General features: G+C 43.2%; 1 long non-coding RNA gene across 1 annotated transcript; it reads left to right on the plus strand.

Annotated features, from left to right (window-relative positions):
• The first annotated feature begins 7955 nt into the window (after positions 1–7955).
• Positions 7956–8829, plus strand: LOC137164747 (uncharacterized). Its single transcript, XR_010923182.1, has 2 exons — positions 7956–8076; positions 8656–8829. It is a non-coding gene; the product is annotated as an uncharacterized lncRNA (long non-coding RNA).
• Positions 8830–23765: the final 14936 nt, after the last annotated feature.

Raw genomic sequence — 23765 nt, forward strand, 5'->3', positions numbered from 1 at the left:
AATTAGTCATGTTTACAAGCGTTGTGATTGCCACCTTGGTTTGGTGAAACAACGACTCCATGTTGGGCCTCCTTCTTCATGGGCTGATTTCCGCCCTTTTTTGTTTTGGTGGGAATAATTGACTTAACCTGCCTAGCAACAGAAAATCATATAAGCCAAGAGCAGGATAGATTGCGGTTGTCCATCTGGGAGACAGCCGTGCCACAATAGATCGTCCGTGAGGCAGCAGAGGAGAACATCGCCTTCTAGAAGATGGAAGAAAATCACCCACTCCATTTGTGACCAATTGAAATCAACTTATCTGGTTATTCCCGTGTTTCCTGAGTTCTGGATCCTGAGGCTGCAGCCTGAGGACATCTCGATTGTGGCCAACACTCAATAAAGAGAGAAGAAAGTATTGACTTTGGGCACAAGGGTTGTGTTTCTGGTATGGGTTCTGGAGTTCAGGCTCCTATATGATCTTAACCCCGAGTGACTCCCCTTTATGGCATATTACCCCTAACAAATTGTTATTCATTTCAGCACATAGAGGATGTGAGCATCTCATTTAAAACTTCCCAGTGAGGGGTCGAATCTTGAAAGGACACCTTCAGTAACATTATATTGCAGGTTGGAGGTTGGGTGTCCCCTTTTCTCTCTAACACACTGTGACGTTCCCCTCTGCAATCTGGACTGGTGAATTGCTATGTCACCCCAATCCCCCACTTTGGGAGCCTGTCTTACTCTGCTTTGCTGTGTGAACTCCCACTCCTGGGCAGTTCATACATAGCCACCAGCAAGCAAGTTGCCCCCCAACTGAGTGAGTGAGGGCCTCTAGCCAGCCACTCATGGGATTATGCAATGGTGTGACCCTAGGCAACACTCCCAGTCCCACATGCAACCCTAGGAACCTCCATCTTACAATGTTCAGTGCTGCCCACTGAACACTGCAAGCTCATATGTTCATCAGTGTATCAAAGAAATTGATATATACCAGTCTTGTCCCTTCAAATGGAGTCTCTAACGCATCTTAAACCAAATGTACTGCTTTAGATAAAACAAAAAAACAAATGTATTAAGTACAGAAAGACTTTAAGTGATTATAAGTCAGAGGAAAACAAGTCAGATTTGATCAAGGTAAAACAAGAAGCAAAACACATTCTAAACTAAGCTTAACACTTTCTGGAACCTTATAGTCTTAGATGATTCTCACCACAAGCTGGCTGGTCTGCCTCCAGCCAGGCCCTCCCCCTGTGACCAACACTTCAGTTGCTTTGTGGTTTTTGCAGATGGAGATGGGAGAGAGAGAGCAGCATAATGCTTCTCCTTTTTAAAAAATGTTCCTTTGCCCCTCCCCCTTTCGGGTCAGGTGACAAACAATGTCTGTGTATGGCTCCCTCCATGCCCTGAGTCACTGTGGTCCTTTGTGGATTCGCTTGTTGACGTCTAGACCAGTCCCTTGTTCCTGGAATGTTGAGCTGAGTTGTTCTATGCATGCCATAGTGAGGCGCGAATTGCCCTTCATCTCTGTAGAGTTTTGCCTAGATCTGTCTCAAGCCATGAGACACATAATTGGGAATATTACACAGCAAAGCCTCATAACCCTACAGATGACATTGCAACAACCATATTACTATAACAATAATGTTCAATGGGCCATAAGCCCTCCAAAAACCTCTTACATGATATACCTTGCATTAAACAATAAACAATTACACTATAAGGGTGAACATGAATGATACACAGTCACCTCATAAGGGTGTACATGGGGGTGCAGTGTATCACATACACTCAACTTGCTGTCTGGTGAGACAAATTTCAGAGAAGAACAAAGCAATGGCCAAACCTGGGTCAGGTTTGTGAACACATCAGGCAGATTATGCAGTTCTAGACCCTTGACTCTTGAAACAGTGGTCCCATTTTGAGCTGGTTGAGGAAAGGACATATCAGGCCATGAAGGTCTCCAAGACGGGGAAAGTGAGGCTGCAGCTGCTAGTGCCCAGGAAGTTCCAAAGGGGATGTTCCAACTGACACATGCAATATTGTTCAGGGGCCACTTGGGGAGAGAAAAGACACTTGACAGAGTGATTATGTGGTTCTACTGGCTGGGCGCCCACTTAGAGGTGAAAGACTTTCATGCATCATGCCCTGAGTGCCAATGTACAGGGCAGAAAAAGGTCCCAAAATCCCCTCTGGTACCACTTCCCATCATAAGGTTGCTCTTTGAAAGGATAGGTGTGGACCTGGTGGTTAGAAAAGTCTGAAGCTGGGTACAAATACATACTGGAGATGCTGGATTGTGGCACCCGACACCCAAAAACCATCACTCTCCACTCAATTATAGTAGTTGTTGTCACCGGTAAGTTCCTGAAGGTGTTTTTGCAGGTGGGGGTCCCCAAAGATATGTTGATGGCTCAGGGACCCACTTTCACCTCCCAATTAATGAAGGAGGTATGGGATCTGCTCAGGGTCAAGTCACTGAAAACGGTGGTATACCACCCTCAAACTGACAGATTGGTGGAATATTTCAACAAAATGTTGACGAACATGAAGAAGTTTGTCACCACTGATCCCCGATACCAGGACTGCCTTCTCCCACCTCTCCTGTTCATCATCTGTGAGGTGTCCCAAGCATCCACAGCTTCTCTCCATTAGAGGTATTGTATGGGAGACAGCATGGGGAATTTTGGACCCCCTGGGTGATACGTGGGAAGAGCAGGACTTCAGGACAGTTAGTGTGGTGTGGTAGTGAAAAAACAGGGAGTACATCCAAACTCAGTATAATCTGCACTGGAAGTCTGACGTCTTCTGGGGAAGATTCATGCGGAGACACAAACTCAGTGACCTTGAATGGATTACAAGAGAATCTGTGTGAAAATAAATAGGGTGAGAAGATACAGCTCCTTTAAAAATAAATATTGTGCTTTCTTTTGCTTCCCTCTGCCCTCCATTTCTGTAACCCTCTCTGAAAGGCTGATAATATGTTTCTTTGATTTTTTTTTTAATTCCCGTTTAGTAAATATAGATATTAATACTTTCCCAGTGTTTGGAATATACTAGAATATCCAGGTCTGCTTTTAAAAAAATGACAGCTACTTCAGACCATCATGCCCTGAAGAAGTCCTAGCAGCCAAGACTTCATTTCAAACAGAAGGAAGTAGTTTGGCAACCTGGATACTTCTGTGGAGAGTAATGGAATAGATAGACTCCTATGTCCCAGGGAGACAAGTGAGGACAATAGAAGGCCTAGGAAGGGTTTCTGGAAACTGCAGAGAAATGTTTGGGTTGTCTTTTGGTTATGCAAGGATCTAAGGGGTCAAAGAAGTGCATTGATACAGCAGGTACCTAGTGCTTTGATAATGTGCTTTAAAACACCTTCTTGGTGCAAGTGGTGCCCAGGGCAAACAGGAGAAAGAATTTCAGAGACTAAAGGCTGGAGTACAAACGAGTGCTTGGTATTGCTGTGAGCTCCACCCATAATCCATGCTTCTAGGGAAAATTTCTTGGCATGAGCACTGTTCAACACAGAGCTGCTCAAGAAAAATGTTTCCAAAGAAAATTTCAACTTTTCATAAGAAAAAAAACCCCAAAGAATTTTGGCCAAAAATGTAATTTTTTAAAAACAAAATAATTAATGAAATTGTTTCATTTCCTGTGATCCCCATCTGAAACAAACTGTCTGCCGCATCAGGGGAGATGTTACTACTCCTCAGAGAAGCCATTCCCCAAGGATCCCAAGAAGAGAAATTGTTCATCCAGGATGTCCCACTTCCTTGTTGTTGAACATGATGGTGAGCCCTGGAGCATGACACATATTACCCAGAAAGCAGCAAATCCTCCATGTCATTCACACATTTCACTGAAAAACAAAGATGTTTCAGATTTTCTATGAACCTCTGAGCAAGACTGTGAAACAGGCTGTGAATGGGCTTTTGGCTCCTGGCAAATAGGAGTTCCACTTGGGTGGAAGCCCACTCTGCCTGGCCTTTCTTCCTCTAGCTGTGATCTGGAGCAAATGGAATCTCTGGAGCGCACACTCAGTTCTTATACCTATAAAGTGCAGGAGGTTGGTGGAGGAGTCAGGGATCTTTTACCCACCTCACTCAGTCTGGATGGAGTGATTTGCTTCTGCTGCTGGAAGGGAGTTTGAAGCAACAGAGCATCAATCATTTGTCCCCTTGAGAATGTGGAAGGCAGATTCCTTTTGGAAGGTGCCAGTGGTCTGATATAGTGAAAATGTGGGGAACAAACTGTGGGGAACACATTCTTTTTTGTAAACCTTGGACTTTTTTAAACGCCTATGTGTACCAGTCAAGTTTTTCTGTGGACAGTTTGAAAGACGCCATAAGGCTTGCTATGTGTACCCAAGGTTGTTTTGACCAAATTAGTTATTGCTAAGACTGAGACAATGATCTTGACTTCATTCATATTATGATCCAAGTTAAAACTGAGCAAATGATATGATAAAGAATGAGACAGAGCGGAAATGCTCCATCAGTGAGTAATGTATTTCTAGTTAATCCACAGATGCCAGGTAAGAAAGGACTAAATGTTTCTGGATTGAGTTAAACTTTAAAGAGAAGGAGAGATGGATTTGACTTGATGACTCCCAGGATACAGATTGAGATTTCTAGTGGATATTTTTTAAGTGTGAAGTTATCTATATTTACAATAAAAGATACACCTCTGAATCCATAGCCCCCTGCTGACTATATCCCAAATGACAAATCTAGTATTGTAATAAAAGGCATACATTTACATCCAGTTTAGATTCCAAAATCCCCAGTTTAGCTAATCTCCCAAAGGCTGGTTGTGCTACGTAACCCGAATCTTTGAAAAGCAACAGTGAAAACTAAAACCTGTTCCTCAGTCTCTGCTCATTGCATTCCATGGTTCCTTAACTGATATTAAAGTGGAGTTAATGATCTTTTATAAGTCCTTAGAAAGCAGGTGGCTTTCAGCAAGGTGGGCATTCTGTGTAGGCCATGACGGGGGACTTTATCTTGGGATGCCATGACCCTGAAAGAGTTTTGGGACTGTGGTGGATTAACAGCTGAACATGAGCTACCAGTGCAATGATGTGGCCAAAAGGGCTAATGGAATGCATAAACAGGGGATCTCAAGTAGGGGTAAAGAGGTTATTTTACCTCTGTATTTGGCACTGGTGCGATCACTGCTGGAATACAGTGTCCAGTTCTGGTGTCCATAGTTCAAGAAGGATGTTGATAAATTGGAGAATAGCCATGAGAATTATTAAAGGATTAGAAAACGTGCTGTATACTGATAGATTGAGCTTCTTGAGTCCCATTTTAGCTTAACAAGGAGAATATTAAGGGATGATTTGACCATAGTCTGTAAGTACCTACACGGGGAGCAAATATTTAATAATGGGCTCTTCAATCTAGCAGAGAAAGATAAAACATGATCCAGTGGCTGGAAGCTGAAATTAGACAAATTCAGACTGGAAATAAAGGCGTAAATTTTGAACAGCAGGAGTAATTAACAATTGGAAATACTTAACAAGGGTCACGGTGGATTCTTCATCATTGACAATTTTAAATCAAGACTGGATGTTTTTCTAAAAGCTCTGCTCTAGGAATTCTTTTGGGGACGTTCTATGGCCTGTGTTCTACAAGAGGTCAGACTAGGTGATCACAGTGGTCCCTTTTGGCCTTAGAATCTATGGATCTATGAATTTCTGAATAGAATAAGCAACAGAGAGAAATGCAGCAGCACGATGGATAGAAAAAGCTGAATAATTCAGCCCACTCCATTGGTGAACTCTATACAATGCTAGTGGTTGAGGCTTAATCTCTGTTAACATATGACCAATGAAATATGGTTGTTCAGGGTCACCACATTCATACGAGCCCTAACTGGTGTCCATCAGGCCAAAGTTGAAATTACTTTAGAGTGGCTCTGATGCCACCTGCTATTAGTAAAGGAGAGCACTTGAATTCATAGTCGTGGACCAACTCACCTGCTCATATCCAATATCACACTGTGTACTCGGCATTATTTGAAAGTGGGAGACATTTGGGTTGAACCTCCTGCCTATTGGGAAAACCAGCCATTGGCACTGCTGTGGCTGAACCACGCCCTGGCTGGGATGATATAGCTGAGGTTGGTCCTGCTTTGAGCAGGGGGTTGGACTAGATTACCTCCTGAGGTCCCTTCCAACTCTAATATTCTATGATTCTATGAACACTCCCTCCCCACCTTTTCACTATTGCAGCTCAGCATTGCTGCTTCACATCAATTATTTCTTCTAGTGATGCATATGAGCATAGAAATTGCTGGATTCCTTCTCCAGATACCCTGTGCTCCCAGATCCCTTGTGCACCTAACAACCATCCATTTCCATGCAATGGAAAGTGCTTGCAACTGCTAAGATACCCGAATAAAATAAAATAAATTAAAAACAAAAACTGGTTCACTCTTCCCAGCTCTGTACCCTTTGTTTTTACTTCATAGTGAGTTCTAAGCTAACTTTTGTCCTCAGGTTGGCATTAAATGGGAATGAAGATGCCCAGAACTGTGCTGTTTTCCAAAGGAAGGAGAAGATCCTCCGTGGTAGCTGCAGCTTTAAACAGATAGATCTGTAAGAAAAATGCAACCCCCTGGCTGGCTGAGACCCTACAAGACACAAGACAGCATGCTGTACAGAACGATATTTTCTTGAACTTTGAGATATTTGAATATAAATAATAATGGGTTTTATCCAAAGTCCAGTGAAGTAGATGGAAAGACCAACCTCCCTAAAACAGACTTTGGATTAAGCCCCAAAAGAAGATTCCATAGAAGCTAAAATACTGAGCAGTTATGTATCACTGGCTCTGTTAGGGGCAGCTGGGCATTGTAATACCTGAACTCCCTTGCTGTTAGGTGACCAAACAAAGCATTATTTGATGTAGCATAAAAAGTGAGCAGAGAGGGTGGTTGGGAGTTAGTGTGACTATGTTTCAGCACATATGGTTATGGGATGGCTCCGTTACTAACCGCTCAGCCTCACTGCCTGGGCAGTTCACATCATTTCACAGTCATAAACACATAGGGCTGTCTATCTTTCACCAAAGTGTGTATTAATTTCCCCCTTACACAGAAATACTGGCTTCCCTGCAGCCTGCACTCCCCAGCTCTAGCTTCCTTTTGAGCCCCTCCTGAACTGCCCTTTGCCTCTTGTTTCCTCCCCTTATATTCTCCCCAATTATCTTGTTAGCCAGTGATTGTCACCCAGGTGCTCACACTCCCCCACCAGAAAGTGTATAATTGCCCTCAGTTGGGCCTGGAGTCTTTCTCAGGCTGCAGCAATGTCAGTAGGCAGGGTGCTGCTGACAGTGTCCTATCACAAGGGACATTGAATGTCTCCTTCAACTAAAAATTTCTGGGTGCAGAAGAAGGTGGGAGTGCATTAGGGTTGTGCTCCCAGTTCACAAAGAACTCAGTGCTGCTTTCAGTTCCGTCAGCGTCATAGGTCCTTAACAGACTCTGCACCAGTGTAGGATTGTTATGGCAAAGTTGAGGATGTGGGGGTAGAGACCCAAGGCCTGGCTGCAGATACACCAGATGGGAGTTTTCCTATGCCAGGGGAATTGTCTGCTGGGCATTTATGGTTGAATTAAGGCTATTTTGTGCCTCCTGGTTGGTGCAAAAGGGTCATTGCCCAGCTAAAGAATCTAACCCCTTGTCTGCAGAAAAGGGGAGGGCAAAGGAAGAAAGTCAGATAACTGATTTTTGATGATGTGTGAGATGAAGGGATCTTTGGGAGACCAGAAGGTGTATTGGAGCCCAAAGGCCATATACATAAAGGAGGATGAATAAGCTGCTTTATAGGAAATGGACTAAATTATGTAATTTTGCATGTGTTTTGGTTAAGTTGTTACACAGTCAGACTGTCACATGCCTTGCAAGCTAGCAAATTCACACATATCTTGAGAAAGTGACTGTTTCACGCTGTCTGTTACACTTCTTTCATAAAGCAGACTTGCAACACTGGCAGGAATATTTAGCAGCCCAGGTGCAAAATCTACTCATTTTGCACTTACAGTTATGACAGATAATGGAAAACAAAAAAAATTACTTACCGCAGGATAGTAGGTGAGTATGATCTTTGCTATGCTCTTGTATTGTGCTTGGTGCATTGCACAGTAAAAAGGTGGGTTCTTGTTATGTTTAGGACAGTTTTGTACTGCTGCGAATTTTTCCATGCAATAAATATTTCCCTTGAGATTTAATTACTTCTGCCTTATGACTCTCCTCACACTTTTCCACCCCTTCGTGGTCAGCACTGGCCTTGTCCTCAGTCAGTGTTTGGTCATCAGGTCTGATTCCCTAATCTACCAGCCACAATAGCAGACAATGCCTTGCTCCTGGTATATTCAGGCCAGGGAAATCCCACGCCTATCTACAGCTCAGGCAGCCTCCTTTCATAGTGTTAACAAGCTCAGAATCCAAACACTTCAGCTCAGGTCAGTCCATGACATGAAAGATGTATTGCTATATGGTTATTTATACACAAAAGTGAAGTTAGACATGATGTTCATGCCATTTGTCTCCGTTCTGTATTTTGGAACTATTCATTAGTATTTATTATTATTACTTGTGTCATGGAGTCAATTTCTTGGTTCATTGCTCATGGGGAAAAAGCACTACTCCAGCCTTCTCTGTTCCTTGCAGTTCCAGCCACAGTCCCTGGGACACAGCAAGAGTCTGGATTGGCCTCCTACAATACATGGATTCTCAAAATTATACTTCTTCCCTATAACCACAGTGTTCACTGAGGAAAGCCATAGAGCACGATCAAGCTTTCCATTATTTGTATCACCCAGTTCCTGAGCCTAGTACCTTTAAGAGAGAGACGACAGCCCAGATCCAATGAATTCAGTGGCAGCCAGGTACCTAAATGTTTTGGGGGATTTGCATCTAAAAGCCTCAGAGGCTGCAAAACATTTAGGCACCTGCCACCCAGTGGAATTCACAGCCCTTAATTAGGTGTCCAGGCTCTTGTACAAAGCACGAGGAGAGTTATGTGGGAGTCAGCGAAGCTAGCATGCATGGAGTGGGGAGCTGCCTTAGCTAGCCAGTAGGAAATGCTGTGGGGAAAGGCCAGCCTAACCCACCCCACAAATAGTGCTAGGTGACTAATTCTGCTTGGGATTTCACAGCCATGAACTCTCTCCTGGAGTTAGTCATCTCAGCCAGGTCAGTCCTTTCTCACACACCAAAGAAAACAGAGCTGCCCTTGCTCCCTTATATCCAGAGCACTCACCCAGCATGTAGGACACCTGAATCCAAACCTTCCAGTCTGCCTGATGTAGAGCAGGGATTTGACCTCAGGTTTCTTGTGCCAGAGTTGAGTGTGCTAAGTACTGGGCTATTGAGACAACCGAGATAAGTGCCTCCTTTGTGTGGGTTGGATTGCTCTGAAAACACCTGCTGGATCAAGCCCTGCAGGTGAGAGATGCCTCGCTTGTGAATCCTTCCAGGGTTTGGTGTGAGCTAGGTGCTGAGGAGCTCAGCAAAACCAGGAGTAGGTGACTATGCTCATGCCAACAGAAATATAGGCATCTAGAAGCGATGTAGAGCCCTACACAGGTTCAGATGGCAGCTTGGGGAGGAGGAGGGTTGATGATCTCAGTGGCAAATAAATGCAGTGAAGTGCCTATGTCCCTTTGTGAATCTCGCCCTCTGTCCATAGCTCCTCATGTCTGTCACTTTTGATAAGCACCTACCAGATACAGTGACACACGAGCTATCAGCTAACAGTTCTCTGGCTTTAGCATACTGAACGGCTCCAACTGGTGTGCAAAGGACTCACAGGAAGTGGGGGTAGCGCCTACAAGTGACACCATCCTCTGTGGGTGTCAGACCCACAGTGAGTCTTTCACTGTGTGAGAAGGCAAAGAAGAGAGAGAAGAGCAGGGTGTGAGCAGGGATGTGAAGTTTAACATGTGTTGTCACAGAAACTGTGGCTAGTGTTTAGTGAGTCCCTCACTCCAGACTTCTTCCGCCACAGCTGGTGGGGGGTCTAACTGCTTTTCTGAGAATATAACTGGATATTCTGCTTCCTGGTTAATGAGCTGCAAGAGAGAGAGAGACCCAAGCTGTAAAGGCTGGATCCTAATCCTACTTCTCCACCTGGGGCTGCACTACAGGCCCAGCTCTACTAGAACAGCCTGTGTGTGTGGTGCAGGAAAAAAAGCAACACAGGTCAGAGAAAAATCAGACTTTTGGTTACTGTGATCAATAGATCTGGGCCCTGTTTATGGATATTATTTTCCCATTGAAACAAAAATGCTGTCAGCTAACCAGAGAAAGAAGCAGCGCAATGAGGCAAAGACACTTATAATGAACTTCGGTTTGCTGAAAATGCTTATACTTTATATACTGAGTATATTGCCAAGTGTAGTAGTGTTCAGTCTCTGTGAATTGATGTACATGTGTGAAGGTGCTTGAGATGGGATGAAAAAGTTAGTAGGACGGTTCCCCTTCCATGGATTTTTTTTTAAGCATCTGATGCTTGGAGTGATGAGGTACATTACCTAAAGATCATAAATTTGCAATTCAGAGGACTGGAAAACAGCAAGCATAGTACCTATCTTCAAAATGAGGAAAAAGGAGAACCCAAGGAATTATACACCAGTTGGTCTAACTTTGCTACTGAGATAGTGGTACAAATTATTAAATAATCAATTTGTTAAAACAGAGAGGAGAATAAGGTGATAAGTAATAGCCAGTGTGGATTTATCAAGAACAACTCATGCTAAACTATTCTAATTTCCTTCTTGACAGCGTAACCAGTCTAATGGATGATGGGGGGAGCAGTAGATGTGATATCTGGACTTCAGTAAGGCTTTCAATACAATCCCACACGACATTCTCATAAGCACATTAGGAAATATGGTCTAGATGAAATTTCCATATAGAGGGTGCATAACTGGTTGTATGTAAAGTAGTTATTAGTAGTTCACTGCCAGACTGGGAAGAAATAACTGGTGGAGGTTGTGACGCTGTCTGGATTAGGGGTGACCATTTATAATATCAGTTAATATCAATATTGCAAAATTACAATAATTTGTATGAGATATGCCATGCCTGGCACCATTGGAAAGATTATAATTTGCTAAGATTGATAAGCACATTTATATGTATGTGTAAATTTTGTATTATAGATTCTAAATATGTATGGTATATCTGTATTTCAACTTGTGCTGTGTTTCTGCGTGACACCCCAGACAGGATGGTAGCAGCACTAAGCCTGCTTAATGGCCCATTAAAGGAACTCAAAAGTACTATGAATCCAGTGAAAGAACCCAGGGCTTACACCTTACCAGTCACCAGGACATGTAAGAACATGCCCAGGGACAGGGGACTCTGGGACTTTTCCATGCCATGTGCTGTGTGGCTGTCTTTGTGCCAAGCCACATGGTGAAGGGACATAAAAGGCAGCTGCACCATCCCCAGCTAGTCTTCATTCCTCCTTTTTACCTCTGGATTAACTCATCTACAACTGAAACTGTGAAACAAAGGACTGAGACCCATCCAGGTACTGGATGTACACCAGCGGGACTGTACAAGCCTGCAAACTCCACAGTTCTACTGAGAATCTGATATATATGGACTTTACAGTCATTTGTAGGTATCTGATCACTTTGACCTTTTAACATTTCTCTTCTCATTTGCTTCTTATATTGATCTGACAATGTGGCTGACCCTTTGAGGTCAGGAGACCATTTTGGTAAAGGGAATAGAGTTTTAAATAACGTATCTCTTTACTGGATTTAGTTGCTGACTGGGATCCAAAGACTGAAATGCAGTAAAGGAGGCTGTGTAATTTTTTTGTTTTAGCGTCTTGATAATCACTGTGGGAAAGCACTGATTGTGACTGGTTGGTGAAACTAACTTCTGTGTTAGCCACCACTTTGGGAGAATCTGCTCTTCTTTTTGCAGCCTGCCTTCACCTTGGCATTTTCCGGGGGGCTACCCTAGACACAGATGGGTCACATTGACAGTCCCACACGACATTCTCATAAGCATACTAGGGAGATATGGTCTAGATGAAATTTCTATATAGTGGGTGCATAAGTGGATGAAAGGCTGTACTTACAGTACTTATCAGAAGTTCACTGTCAAACTGGGAAGAAATAACTATGGGGGTCTTTCAGGGACTAGCCAGCATCCTGTTCAAGTACTAATCACTATTTTCATTAACGACTTGGTTAATGGAGTGGAGAATATGCTTCTAAATCTGAGGCTGACACCAAAATGGGTGGGGTTTGCTGTGGAGGACAGCATTAGTATTCAAAATGACCCTGATAAATTGAAGAAATGGTCTGACATCAACAAGATGAAATTCAATCAAGACAAGTGAAAAGTACTACTCTTAGGAAGAAAAATGAAATGTACAAATATAAAATGGGGAATAACTGCCTATGCAGTAGTACTGCTGAAAAGGATCTGAGCATTACAGTGGATCACAAATTGAACGAGTAAATGAAGAGATGCTATTGCCAAAAAAGCAAATGTCATTCCAGGATGTGCTAACAGGATCATACTATGTAAGACAGGGGAAGTCATTTTTCCGCTCTACTAGGCAGTGGTGAGGACTTAGCTGGAGTATTGTGTCCAGTTTTGGGTACTGTGCTTTAACAAAGATGTGAAAAAAATGGGGAGAATCCAAAGGGGAGCAACTAAAATGATAAAAAATTTAGAAAACATGACTTATGAGAAAAGTTGGAAATAATAGGGCATGATCAGTCTAGAGAAGAGATGGCTGAGGAGGACCTCAAGAGTCTTTAAATATGTTAATGGCTATTATAAAGAGGATGGAGATCAATTGTTCTCAATAGCCACTAAAGGAAAGACAAGAGGTAATCAGTTTAGTTTGCAGCAAAGAAGATTGAGGTTGGATATTAGATGTAACCCTTCTGCCAGACCGCATCGGCAGCAGCAAGGGCCGGGTTCTATATCTAGGGGTCCCTCTCAATGATACAACACCAAACTGGCGCGAACCCCCACCCAGTCACTTGGGAAATTACACACTATTCCCTGGGCGCCCCAAAGGGCAATACTTCCCCTCTCGCAAGCACAGAGTCTGAGTGTAGAAAGAAACCTTTTAATAGCAAAAGAGAGGTAACACAGCACTGGTTTGGGAAACAGTGCAAACAGAGTTCATGAACTCAATGAACCAAACCCCTCCCAGAGTACGGGGCGTGTCCTTTGCCTCTCCCTTCCTTCTTCCCCCTGTACTGACCGGCATGGTTGCAATGTCCACCTCTTGGGTGTCGCTCCACCCCCTATGCCGCTTCTATCCGACACAGGCTTGACCAGGCCCCTTCTGCTGCTGTCTCCTACTGTCTTTGGGCCTCGCTGAGTCCCCGACCGCTGGCAGCGACCACGCCTGTTTCCCACTGACCACTGGCACCAACCACACCTGGCTCCCGCTGACTGCACCGGGCTGGCACCGACTGTGCCAACCTCTCCGCTGACCGCACCGGCACCAACTGTGCCAGCCTCTCTGCCAACGACTGACCACACCAGGCTGGCACTGACTGTCCCAGCCTCCCACCAGAGTTGCCTGGTGCTCACTCAGCTCTGTTAGTTGTCAGGCAAGGTTTCCCAGATCCTCTACTGGTTCAGCTCTTAGTGATTTCAGCTCATGGGTAAACCTTCTGCTGACATACAGGAAATGTCCCTGCTTTCAAGAAACAAAAGACTCCAAGATGAGTCATTAATTCTATCTTTTAACCATGGGGAGAGAGAGAATCACTCCATGCCTTGGGGCAGCCCTTTACCAGGGCCAGTGTGATCCCAATAGGAGACTGCTCCACCTCTCCCCCCATTTCCAGGCTGGGACATCTGTCTGCCACCCTTGTGGAGCTCTGTGTAGTTTAGGGTGCAGATTCTATCATAACAAACTAAGCACAGTTTTGCTGACATCCGTTCATACAATTGAAGGACACATTTCATTACCCCAGTAGTTAACACAAAAGTGGTTTGTAACCCAAAACCAGCCCTGCTAACCATTTCCCATCATGCTCAGCACCTAGGTAAGTTATGCTAAATACTTAATTGTACTCATGCAGATACTTACATAGAAAAAGCTTTCTAACTAGAAGGATAGTTGGGCACTGGAACAGGTTATCAAGGAAGGTTGTGGAATCACAGTCAGGAGAGATTTTTAAGAACAGATGTTCTAGGTACATTTAATCCTGTCTCAGCACTAGGGAATGGACTAGATAACCTCTCGAGGTCTCCTCCATTCCTAGATTTGTATGATTATTATGACCCCCCAAGTTCTCCAATATGATTTTTTTTAGCAGTATACAGTGATGGAGTGAGTCAGAGAGAGAGAGAGAGAGGAACCAGCCCACACTTCTTTTCAAACTGATGACATAGCTTTAACCAGCAGCTGGTGACAGTTATTCCCCACTCCGTTTTGGTGTGTGTGTGTTGTGTTTTCAAAGCTTGTGGTTGTAAATTAAGTTTGGAACATTTGAATATAAATCATCACACCTCATTAGTAGAGAATTTGTGCCCGTTGTGACTTGAGACATATTTGCTGGGGGCATGATTAATTCAGTCTTTCATAGCTTTAAAATTTCTAAACTGATTTTCTTCCAATTTAGTTTGATAATTAGGTCTCATCCTACACAATAACAATACATGGCTTTGATATAGTTCTGTGTTCATTTCAAAGTGCTTTACAAAGAAAGTCAGTGTTGTTATCCCCATTTTACAGGTGGGGAATTGAGGCACAGAAAGGAGAAGTGACTTATCCAAGGTCACCCAGCAGGCCAGTGGCAGAGCTGGGAATAACAGTACCAGGTCTCCTTAGACCCAGTCCAGTGTCCTATCCACTAGGCATGCTGCCTGCAGAACAAACTATTTGGGGGTGGTTGCTCCTGTAAACTGGAGTTATAACTTTCTGATTTAATTAAGACTACATTATTTGGATATTACAGAAGTTTTAGATGAACCTTCTATACCCAATACCGTTTCCATTATAACTTTCACCACCTTCCTATCCTCAGTTGCTCATAATTTTTCAGAAGTTTAACCTTTTAGGTTGAAATATTCCATGCTTGGTCTCTGCCCTGAGCTGATTTTTTAGAATTATTCTCACTGTCATTTTTTCTTCTGTTCCCACTTTTCTTCTTCTTCTTCTTTGTGCCACTTTTCCTGGTAAGGGTCGCGGCAGCAGCATGGAGACCAGGGAAGACCAGTCCTCCCTTTCTTCTGAAACAGGTTCCAGCTCCTCCTGTGGGATTCCCAAGCGTTCCTAGGCCAGCAGAAGATATAATCCCGCCAGCGTGTCCTAGGTCAGCCTCAGGGCCTCCTCTCAATGGAACCCTTCCAAAGGAAACCTATCAGGAGCATCCTTATCATGTGCCCAAACTACCTCAGCTGACTCCTCTTGATCCAGAGGAGTATCATAGAATCATAGAATATTAGAGTTGGAAGGGACCTCAGGAGGTATCTAGTCCAACCTGCTGCTCAAAGCAGGACTAACCTCAGCTATATCATCCCAACCAGGGCTTTGTCAAGCCGCAGCTTAAAAACCTCTAAGGATAGAGATTCCACCACCTCCCTAGGTAACCCATTCCAGTGCTTCACCACCCTCCTAGTGAAAAACTTTTTCTTAATGTCCAACCTAGACCTCCCCAACTGCAACTTGAGACCGTTGCTCCTTGTTCTGTCATCTGCCACCACCGAGAACCCCCTGCCAACGGTCGCTCCATTATTATGGTGATTTCTCTTCCTGCAACTTGGCTCTCTGGCCAGTCATGCTATAGTCCACCCTTCTAGGTACCTTCCAGAATGATACAGTCCAATTACCTGACAGCAGGTCTTATGTCTGTCTCTTGGCTCCATGGTCCTTACATCCCTTACCTCAGGTGGTTTCATCCCACTTTTCATGGTTGTTGACAGGGGAACCCAGGCCCTGCCTCTACTCAGATTTCTGCTCAGGCAGCTCAGGGCTGCTCCCTCAGCTGTTACCATGGTTATATCCAGTTGTGCCAGTTTGGCTGTTAGCAATAACATTTCATTAAGAATAGTATTTCTACCGTCAGACTTACCACTGTAAATTGCCTGCAGACAGGATAGGGAATCAGACAGAATGGCCATGGCAGCTAGCCACACATCTAAATCCCAGTTTCATGCTAGACTAATCCCTGTTAGTTCAGCTGTAAAGACAGCTACAAAGTTAGTTAGCATTGTGTCTTTCTTGAGTCCGAGTGAGGGCATGTAGAAAGCTGTTACCACTCTTCCTCTCCGTTCCTTTTTCGGAGCCATCTGTATGCATTTGGCAGTAGTGTCCCCACTTATCACCAATATATTGATCTGTAATATTATATAGTTATCATTCTTCTCCTTTTAATTATTTTAGTAAATAATTCCAGGTTTGTCTCAGGAGGATGATTTTCCAGAGTATTTTCCTCTAGCTATAGATTTTTCAATCTCCTATTTCCATCAATATCCTTTATTCACTTCTGTACTCTACTTCCATGGAGAATTTTGATTTTTTTTGGTCTTACCCAACCTCCACTTAAGTCCCAACAATCATTATATATTAACTTTGTGGTGTCATCTTCACTGTTACTTAGTACTTCGGCCCACGAGGTTAAGTCTAAAAGCTTCATTGTAAGAATGACAGGCACTCCATCGGCTGCTAGCTGTAGTACATACAGATACAGGGACGTGCTAATACATGCACCACATCGATATACATTGCCTGTGCTTGGATATAGTCTAGTTTTCTCAGGTTTGTGTTTGCTGCTAACCCAAAGCTCTGGTATCCACAATAATTGGACTAGCTTTCTTGCATTGCCACCATTTTCTCATCCAATCCCCAGAATATTCCACACATACTTTTAAGTAAATTAATTCTGACTTTGCACTTATTTTTATTATTTTCATTGTGGTCCTTCCAAGGGAGCTTGTTATCAATATCACACCTAAGAATGTGTAATTTTTCATTATATTTATCTGTTGGTCATATAGCTACAACTTTACATCTTTCTGGGTTTTCCTTTTTTGTGAAGATCTTTCCCTTCATTTTGTCTATGGAGAACTGAAGCTCTCATCTGTTTCCTTTTTATGCACTATTCTTAAGTGCATCATTGATTCTTTTGATAGCACTTCTATGGTTTATCCTTTTGATCCATATGGCACACAGCTGTCCGAAAATAATGGGATCCCCATTCTTATACTCATCTCCTTAACGAGGTCACTTATCATGATGTTTAAAAGGGTTGGCTTAATGACACTCTCCTGTGGAGTTCTTTTTACAATTGAATATATGTTGGAAAAAGCTTTCCCTATCTGGAGGTGTATAGTTCTTTTGCTCCAGAAATCCCTTATCGATCTGTACATTTTTCCTATAATGCACATGGAGGCCACTTTATGAGACGTTCCTCGCTCCATAACACATCATAGGCTTTTTCCATGTCTATGTATCACGCATTCTTTGATTTTCGTGCTTTTTTGTGCATCTGTCTCTATCTTTACAAAGTGGTCAATCACATTCCTATATCTTCTGAACTCACTTTGTATACCATCTATGAACCTATTTCTTTCTAGGTGAGCTACTTATCTCTCTGTTACCATTCTCTCCATGGTTTTACCTAAACATACTGTTAGGGCAATTGGTCTGCATGCCTCAGGAATTTAGCACAACTTACCCGATTGCTTCACTGGGACAATAATTGCAGCACGTTTCCAGTCCTTGGATATTTCACCTTTTAGCCATATGTTCTTATAGAATTTTAGTATCACCCTCGTGCTTCCTTCATGCAGGGGTTTAAGCATTTCAAAGCTTATTCTGTTCTTGCCTGCTATGGCGCATTTATTCCTTATCACTTTCTGGAGTTCTCTCATACTACAGTTTTCATTTAAAATAATATCCATATCCTCCACCCACCTCCTCATCATCTTATAATTATCCTTAATGAATGTTCTTTTCCCCTCCCTAACTTCAATCCTCTGATCCTTGTCATTGCTGAACTTTTGAAACATAGTGGACAGAATTTCTGCTTTTTCTTTGTTGGAGCTCATTACTCCATGCCCTGAAACTACAAGGCTTGCTATTATGTGGCTTTTGTTCCATACATTTTCCTAAGTTGTTTACATACCTCTACTGTATTGGTATCTTGATTTACTTTCCTGCAATATATTTTCCAGCTTTCTCTTTTTTCCTTTTTATAGCCCTTTGTGCAACTGCCTTACTTTCTTTACATTTCATTAAGTCCTTGCTATTCAAGGAATTTTTTGCAATCTTATGTGCCTTATTCCTTTCCTAATTACAACTGCACATTGCTTGTTCCACCATGGAACACCCTTCCTATTGTTAAGCAGTGTTGGTACCCTAAGATTAGCTAGGCTGTCTGTCTTTATGATTCCCTTAGTAACATTACAACAAAATTCCTCAATAACTTCATTCACATATTGCTCACTTTTGTTTCTAAAGAGTTCGCTCTTTTTAGATTCCAAGTAGGGATATTATCATAGGTGTAGTTTGGAGGAGCAGAGAGGGCATTACCCCCGCAAACTTCAAGCCTCAGGCAGGTGTGGAATTTTTCCCCTTCCCTCCCCCCCCCCACCCCACCCCCCCCCCCACACACACACACACGGCCCTGTGGCCTGTCTGGCACCGCCCCCTGAAATATTGAAGTCAAACTATGCCTATGGATATTATCCTCATCTCTGGTAGTTCCTTTCTCTTGATACGTAATTAATGTAGGGAAGTGGTCACTACCCATTTCCTCCTTTCTGTATTTCCTAGCTGCATTTACTTGCTATGGGGCTAGAAGCTAGAGAAGCTTCCATCATTGAATCTGGTAGGTGCTCCATCATTTAATATTACTAAATTATTCTCTTCAAAGAACTGCTCTAAATATTTTCCATTATTATCATTTTTCTTTCTTCCCAACAATCACTTTGTGGTGACTATTCAGATCACCAGAAATCATGAACAGGCATGTGATATATGGAATTAAGTCTTTCAGTTCCATAGCCTCTAGTTTCCTGCATGGGTTATAGACATAATTAAGTCTTAGAGATGCAGAATTGCTTTGTACCAGTATTTCAGTATCATTATACTCGATATTTAGCCTCTGCTTCAAGGTAGTTCAGGTTCTACTTGAAGGTGCATGTTGTGTATTTTGTGTCTTGCCTTATTGGCAATAGGTTGCTGTAGCAACAGAGCTAAACTCGTTGCCATAGCAATAGAGTTAGGCTATTAGGGGATAGCTCAGCCAGTCCTGGCTGGTTTTAGTGTAGTTCAATAAAGACTTTTCATGGGTTTGCATCTCTCTGTTTTCCGTGCAGATTTCTCTCAGCATACAAGTACTTTCCAAGGATTTAACATAACAAAAGTGGCGATGGGATGGGATCGACCTGTGCTGCACCGGCAAAAAAGTAACAGGCAATATAAGAAAAAAACCCTTTTTGCTGTTTTGTGGGCTGGGCTGTTTACACCGATGGTTCAAACTGAAACTAAAACAGGCTCTGCTTTGTTCTGATCGAAGTGAAACAGACAGACTGAGAACGGGGAAGAAACAAAAGCAGTGCTAGTGAATGGAAATCACCAGCAATAGTGTGTGAACAACCCCAACACACATGAATAAATAACACTAAAAGACAAGAGAAAGAAAAGAAAAACAAAAAAAAGGGGGGGGGGGCAGCAATGGCTACACCTACAGGGCCCCTAGGACCATTTGATGAGACTTTAGAGGAATGGAACTCCTATACTGAGCGTTTTCAGCTTTTTGTTATTGCAAATGAAATTCCAGATGCAAAGAAGGCACCCATTTCCTTAAGTGTTGTAGGAGCTAAAACATATATTTTGTTGTGCAGCTTAGTGCACCCCGGTAAGCCAGAGACAAAATCTTACAGTGACATTGTGAAAATCCTGAAGGCACATTTTCCTCCAAAACCGCTGGTAATTGTAGAGAGATTTAGGTTCCACAAAAGGAATCAAGAAGAAGGTGAAACAATTGTGCAATTTGTAGCAGCTCTGAAGAAGTTTGCTGAGCACTGTGAATTTAATGATGTGTTAAATGACACCCTGTGTGATAGCTTAGTGTGTGGTCTGCACAATGAAGCAATACAGAAGCGCCTATTGACAGAGGCCCAGCTCACCTGGCAGAAGGCCATTGAAATTACTATCTCTGTGGAGCTGGCCGAGAAGGAAGCCCAACAGCTCAGTGCATCGACCACAGTGCATATGGTGTCACAAGAACTACCCACAAGACAGTGGGGAGCCAGGAATGTCACCGCTGTGGAAAGCCGGGTCACCATGCATCGGAATGCTGGTGTAAAGACCTAGTGTGTTGGCAAGGTGGCAAAAAGGGACACATTGAGCGTGCCTGCAAACAAAAGAAAGAAGAGTCAAACAGAACAGGCAAACCAGAGAAAAAGAAGCCTGCTGTCTGGGGGACCAAAAAGAAAAATCTGCACACAGTAGAGCAGACTCAGGATGATCAAAGTGGCACCCAATCAGAAGAAGTGCCACTCCATGTCTTGTGCATGGCAGTTGGCTCACATGAATACTGGGTAACCCCACCGTTGGAAGGTAAACCTGTATGCACAGAACTGGACACCGGCACAGCAGTTTCGCTGGTCTCAGACACTGTGTATAAGGAAAAGCTAAAGCATCTCTCACTTAAGTCAACAAAATTGTTCTGAAGACGTACACTGGAGAAGCTGTACCCACGTTGGGCACTACTGATGTTAAGGTAGAGCTCAATGAACAGACTACTAAATTGCCACTGTTTGTGATAGAAGGCAATTACTCAGCCTTAATAGAAAGGTCATGGCTTAGGAAGATCCAACTGAACTGGACAGAAGTGCACAGGATGGCTAAAGAAGAAACAGGTCTGACAGCTGTATTAAAGAAAACATGCTGCTATTTTTGGAGAGGACCTGGGAAGTATGAAGGGGTTCACTGTGAAACTGAATATTAAGCCTGACAGCCAACCAAAATGTCTAAAAGCCAGAACTGCAACATATCCCATCAGGCCAAAAGTTGACACGGACCTGGAGCAACTGGTCAAAAATGGAGTCCTAGTACCAGTTACCCACAGCCAATGGGCAAACCCAAACATTCCAATATTGAAGAAAGATTGCTCCATTCAGATTTGTGGGGATTTTAAGGTCACTGTTAACCCGCTGCTGTGTGCAGAGCAATACCCTCTTCCCTGCATTGATTACCTCTTTGCTGGCTTGGCTGGTGGAGAAAAGTTCAGCAAGATTGAACTCTCAGGCATATTCACAGGTGCACGTCAATGAGAAGTCTCAAGACCTGTTGACCATCGTGACATATAAAGGGCTGTACCAATACTGTTGCTTGCCCTTCAAAATAATGTCTGCTTTATCTTGATGACATCCTGGTCACTGGCAAAAATGAGGAGCACCACCTTAAGAACTTGGAGGCAGCCCTACAAAGACTGGAAGCGTATGGCCTATGAATCCATAATGACAAATGTGAATTCTTCCAGCCCTCTGTTGAATATTTGGGACATATCATAGATGATACTGGCCTTCGTAAGGCTCCTGCAAAAGTCAAGGCTATTGTGGAAGCTCCACCTCCTCAAAATGTAAGCCAACTTCACTCTTTTTTAAGGCTATTGAACTATTATGAAAAGTTTATTCCACAGTTAGCAAGACTACTAAAACCACTACATGAACTTCTTGGCCAGAACAAGGTCTGGAAGTGGCCTGAATACCCGTGGCAGCGTATTAACATTGATTTTGCTGGCCCATTTGAAGGAAGCATGTTCCTCGTTGTAGATGCCCACTCTGAATGGCCAGAAGTCTCTGTAATGCCGTACACGACTGCTGAAAGTACTATCCAGAAACTGCGTAAAATCTTTAGTTGTTTCGGTCTGCCAGAACAACTTGTGAGTGACAACGGACTGCAGTTCGTCTCTCGGGAGTTTGAAAATTTTCAGCACCGTGTCATCCATCCACCAATGGATCAGCTGAAAGGCTTGTGCAGACCATGAAACAAGCTTTAAGATCTGCAAGGAGACATTCGTCCATTCAAAAGCATCTGGACACCTTTTGACTATCCTACCGAAACACACCTCACACTACGACCAAAGTGTCCCCAGCCTTTCTAATGATGGGACAACAGCTGCACACTTGCTTTTTTCTGCTGAAACCCGCCAAAGCACGACAAGTTGTGCAATGTCAACAGCAAGACCAAGTCATCAGACGTGCACACAGAACAAAAGACCAAACCGTTAGTCCTGGACAGCCTGTCCTAGCTTGTATCTGTGCTTCTGGAGCTAAATGGGTCATTGCTACAGTCATCACCCAGACAGGGCCTGTTTCCTGCACTGTCCAGACTGCAGATGATCTCACCTGGCGGCGGCAGGTAGATCAGTTGTTGCCAGGTCATACATATCCCAAGGACACATCTCCAGTTGAACTGCCTGACCTCACCATAAAGGTGAGATATCATCAAGTCAAGAGTCACCCATTCCTGACTCCCCTTCGCTATCTATCTCTGCAGCCGATACACCCTCCTCCCCTGTTTGAGCAGATACAACACCCTCACCTGTTCGAGCTACGAGTCCTGAGCCCATCGTTAGACCCCCACTGATAACACCTTCCGGTGTAAGAACACCAGAAGTCCTCCGTAATCCACCTAGAGAGAGAAGGCCTCCTCAATGGATGGATCTTTAGCTAGGACAAACCCACATTACGGGGCAGAATAATCCCCGGGGCTTAGCTGGGAACTGAAACAGTCTATCCTCATTTCCTAGTTTATTGATTATTCTGTTAAATGGGTGTTTTCATTAAGAGGGGAGCAATATGTTGTGTATTTTGTGTCTTGCCATATTGCCTCGGTTGTTGTAGCAACAGATCTTAGCCTGTGCCAGAGCAATAGAGTTAGACTATTAGGGGATAGCTCAGCCAGTCCTGGCTGGTTTTAATGTAGTTCAATAAAGACTTTTCATGGCTTTGCATTTCTGTGTGTTCCATGCTGATTTCTCTCTGAATACAAGTACTTTCCAAGGATTTAACATAACAGTGCAGACACCCCACCCTTTTCAGTTTCTCTGAGGTCTATATATACCATATCCCTGGATTTTAAAGTGTAGCTTTTCTATTAGCCAAGTGTCTTGTGTGTATATTACGTCAGGCTTCATTTTCATATCAGTAATATCTTTCCTTAATTCCTGCCCATGTGCTATTACGCTAAGGACATTCCAACTGAAAATAGTCACCATCATTCTTTTAACCTTCCTTCACTTAGGAAAATATCAAATCATTCCACTGAAAGGTTGCTAGCCTGTAGGTACTTTTCAGCAGCGTTAATTATAATTCTCATTTTCTCTGTTTTGTTTCAGTCTCTCTCTGCTACACTCCTTCTGAGTGTACAATCACCACCCAACCCTTCCCCCACTAGCTTCATTAGCAATTAAGCTAGGCTGTCTCTCTCAGGTGCTGTCAGATATGTTAACTAGCCTCTCAGGCCCACATTGACTCTTTCAGGGCCTGCATGGAGTACACACCCAATCACAGTGTTCCAGAGTGGAAAGAAAAACAAATCATCATGTAAGCAGTAATGACAATAAATAGTTTAGCTAGTAGTTTATGGACTGCTCAAGCCAGAAAACTAAGTCCCTAAAAGCTTGCTGACTGCAAAGTTTGGGGGCCAAAGACCCGAACTTCCACTCATCTGATGTGTTAACCCAAAGAAACAATTAGACAAAAATAACAGCCATTAATCTATTCTGGAGATTTTTAGAATATATGTATCTGTGGAATGGGAA

The sequence above is a fragment of the Emydura macquarii genome, unplaced genomic scaffold (assembly GCF_026122565.2).
Source record: "Emydura macquarii macquarii isolate MOO-44397 ecotype Brisbane River unplaced genomic scaffold, CSIRO-AGI_Emac_v2 contig_2694, whole genome shotgun sequence".
NCBI classification, from domain to species: Eukaryota; Metazoa; Chordata; order Testudines; family Chelidae; genus Emydura; species Emydura macquarii.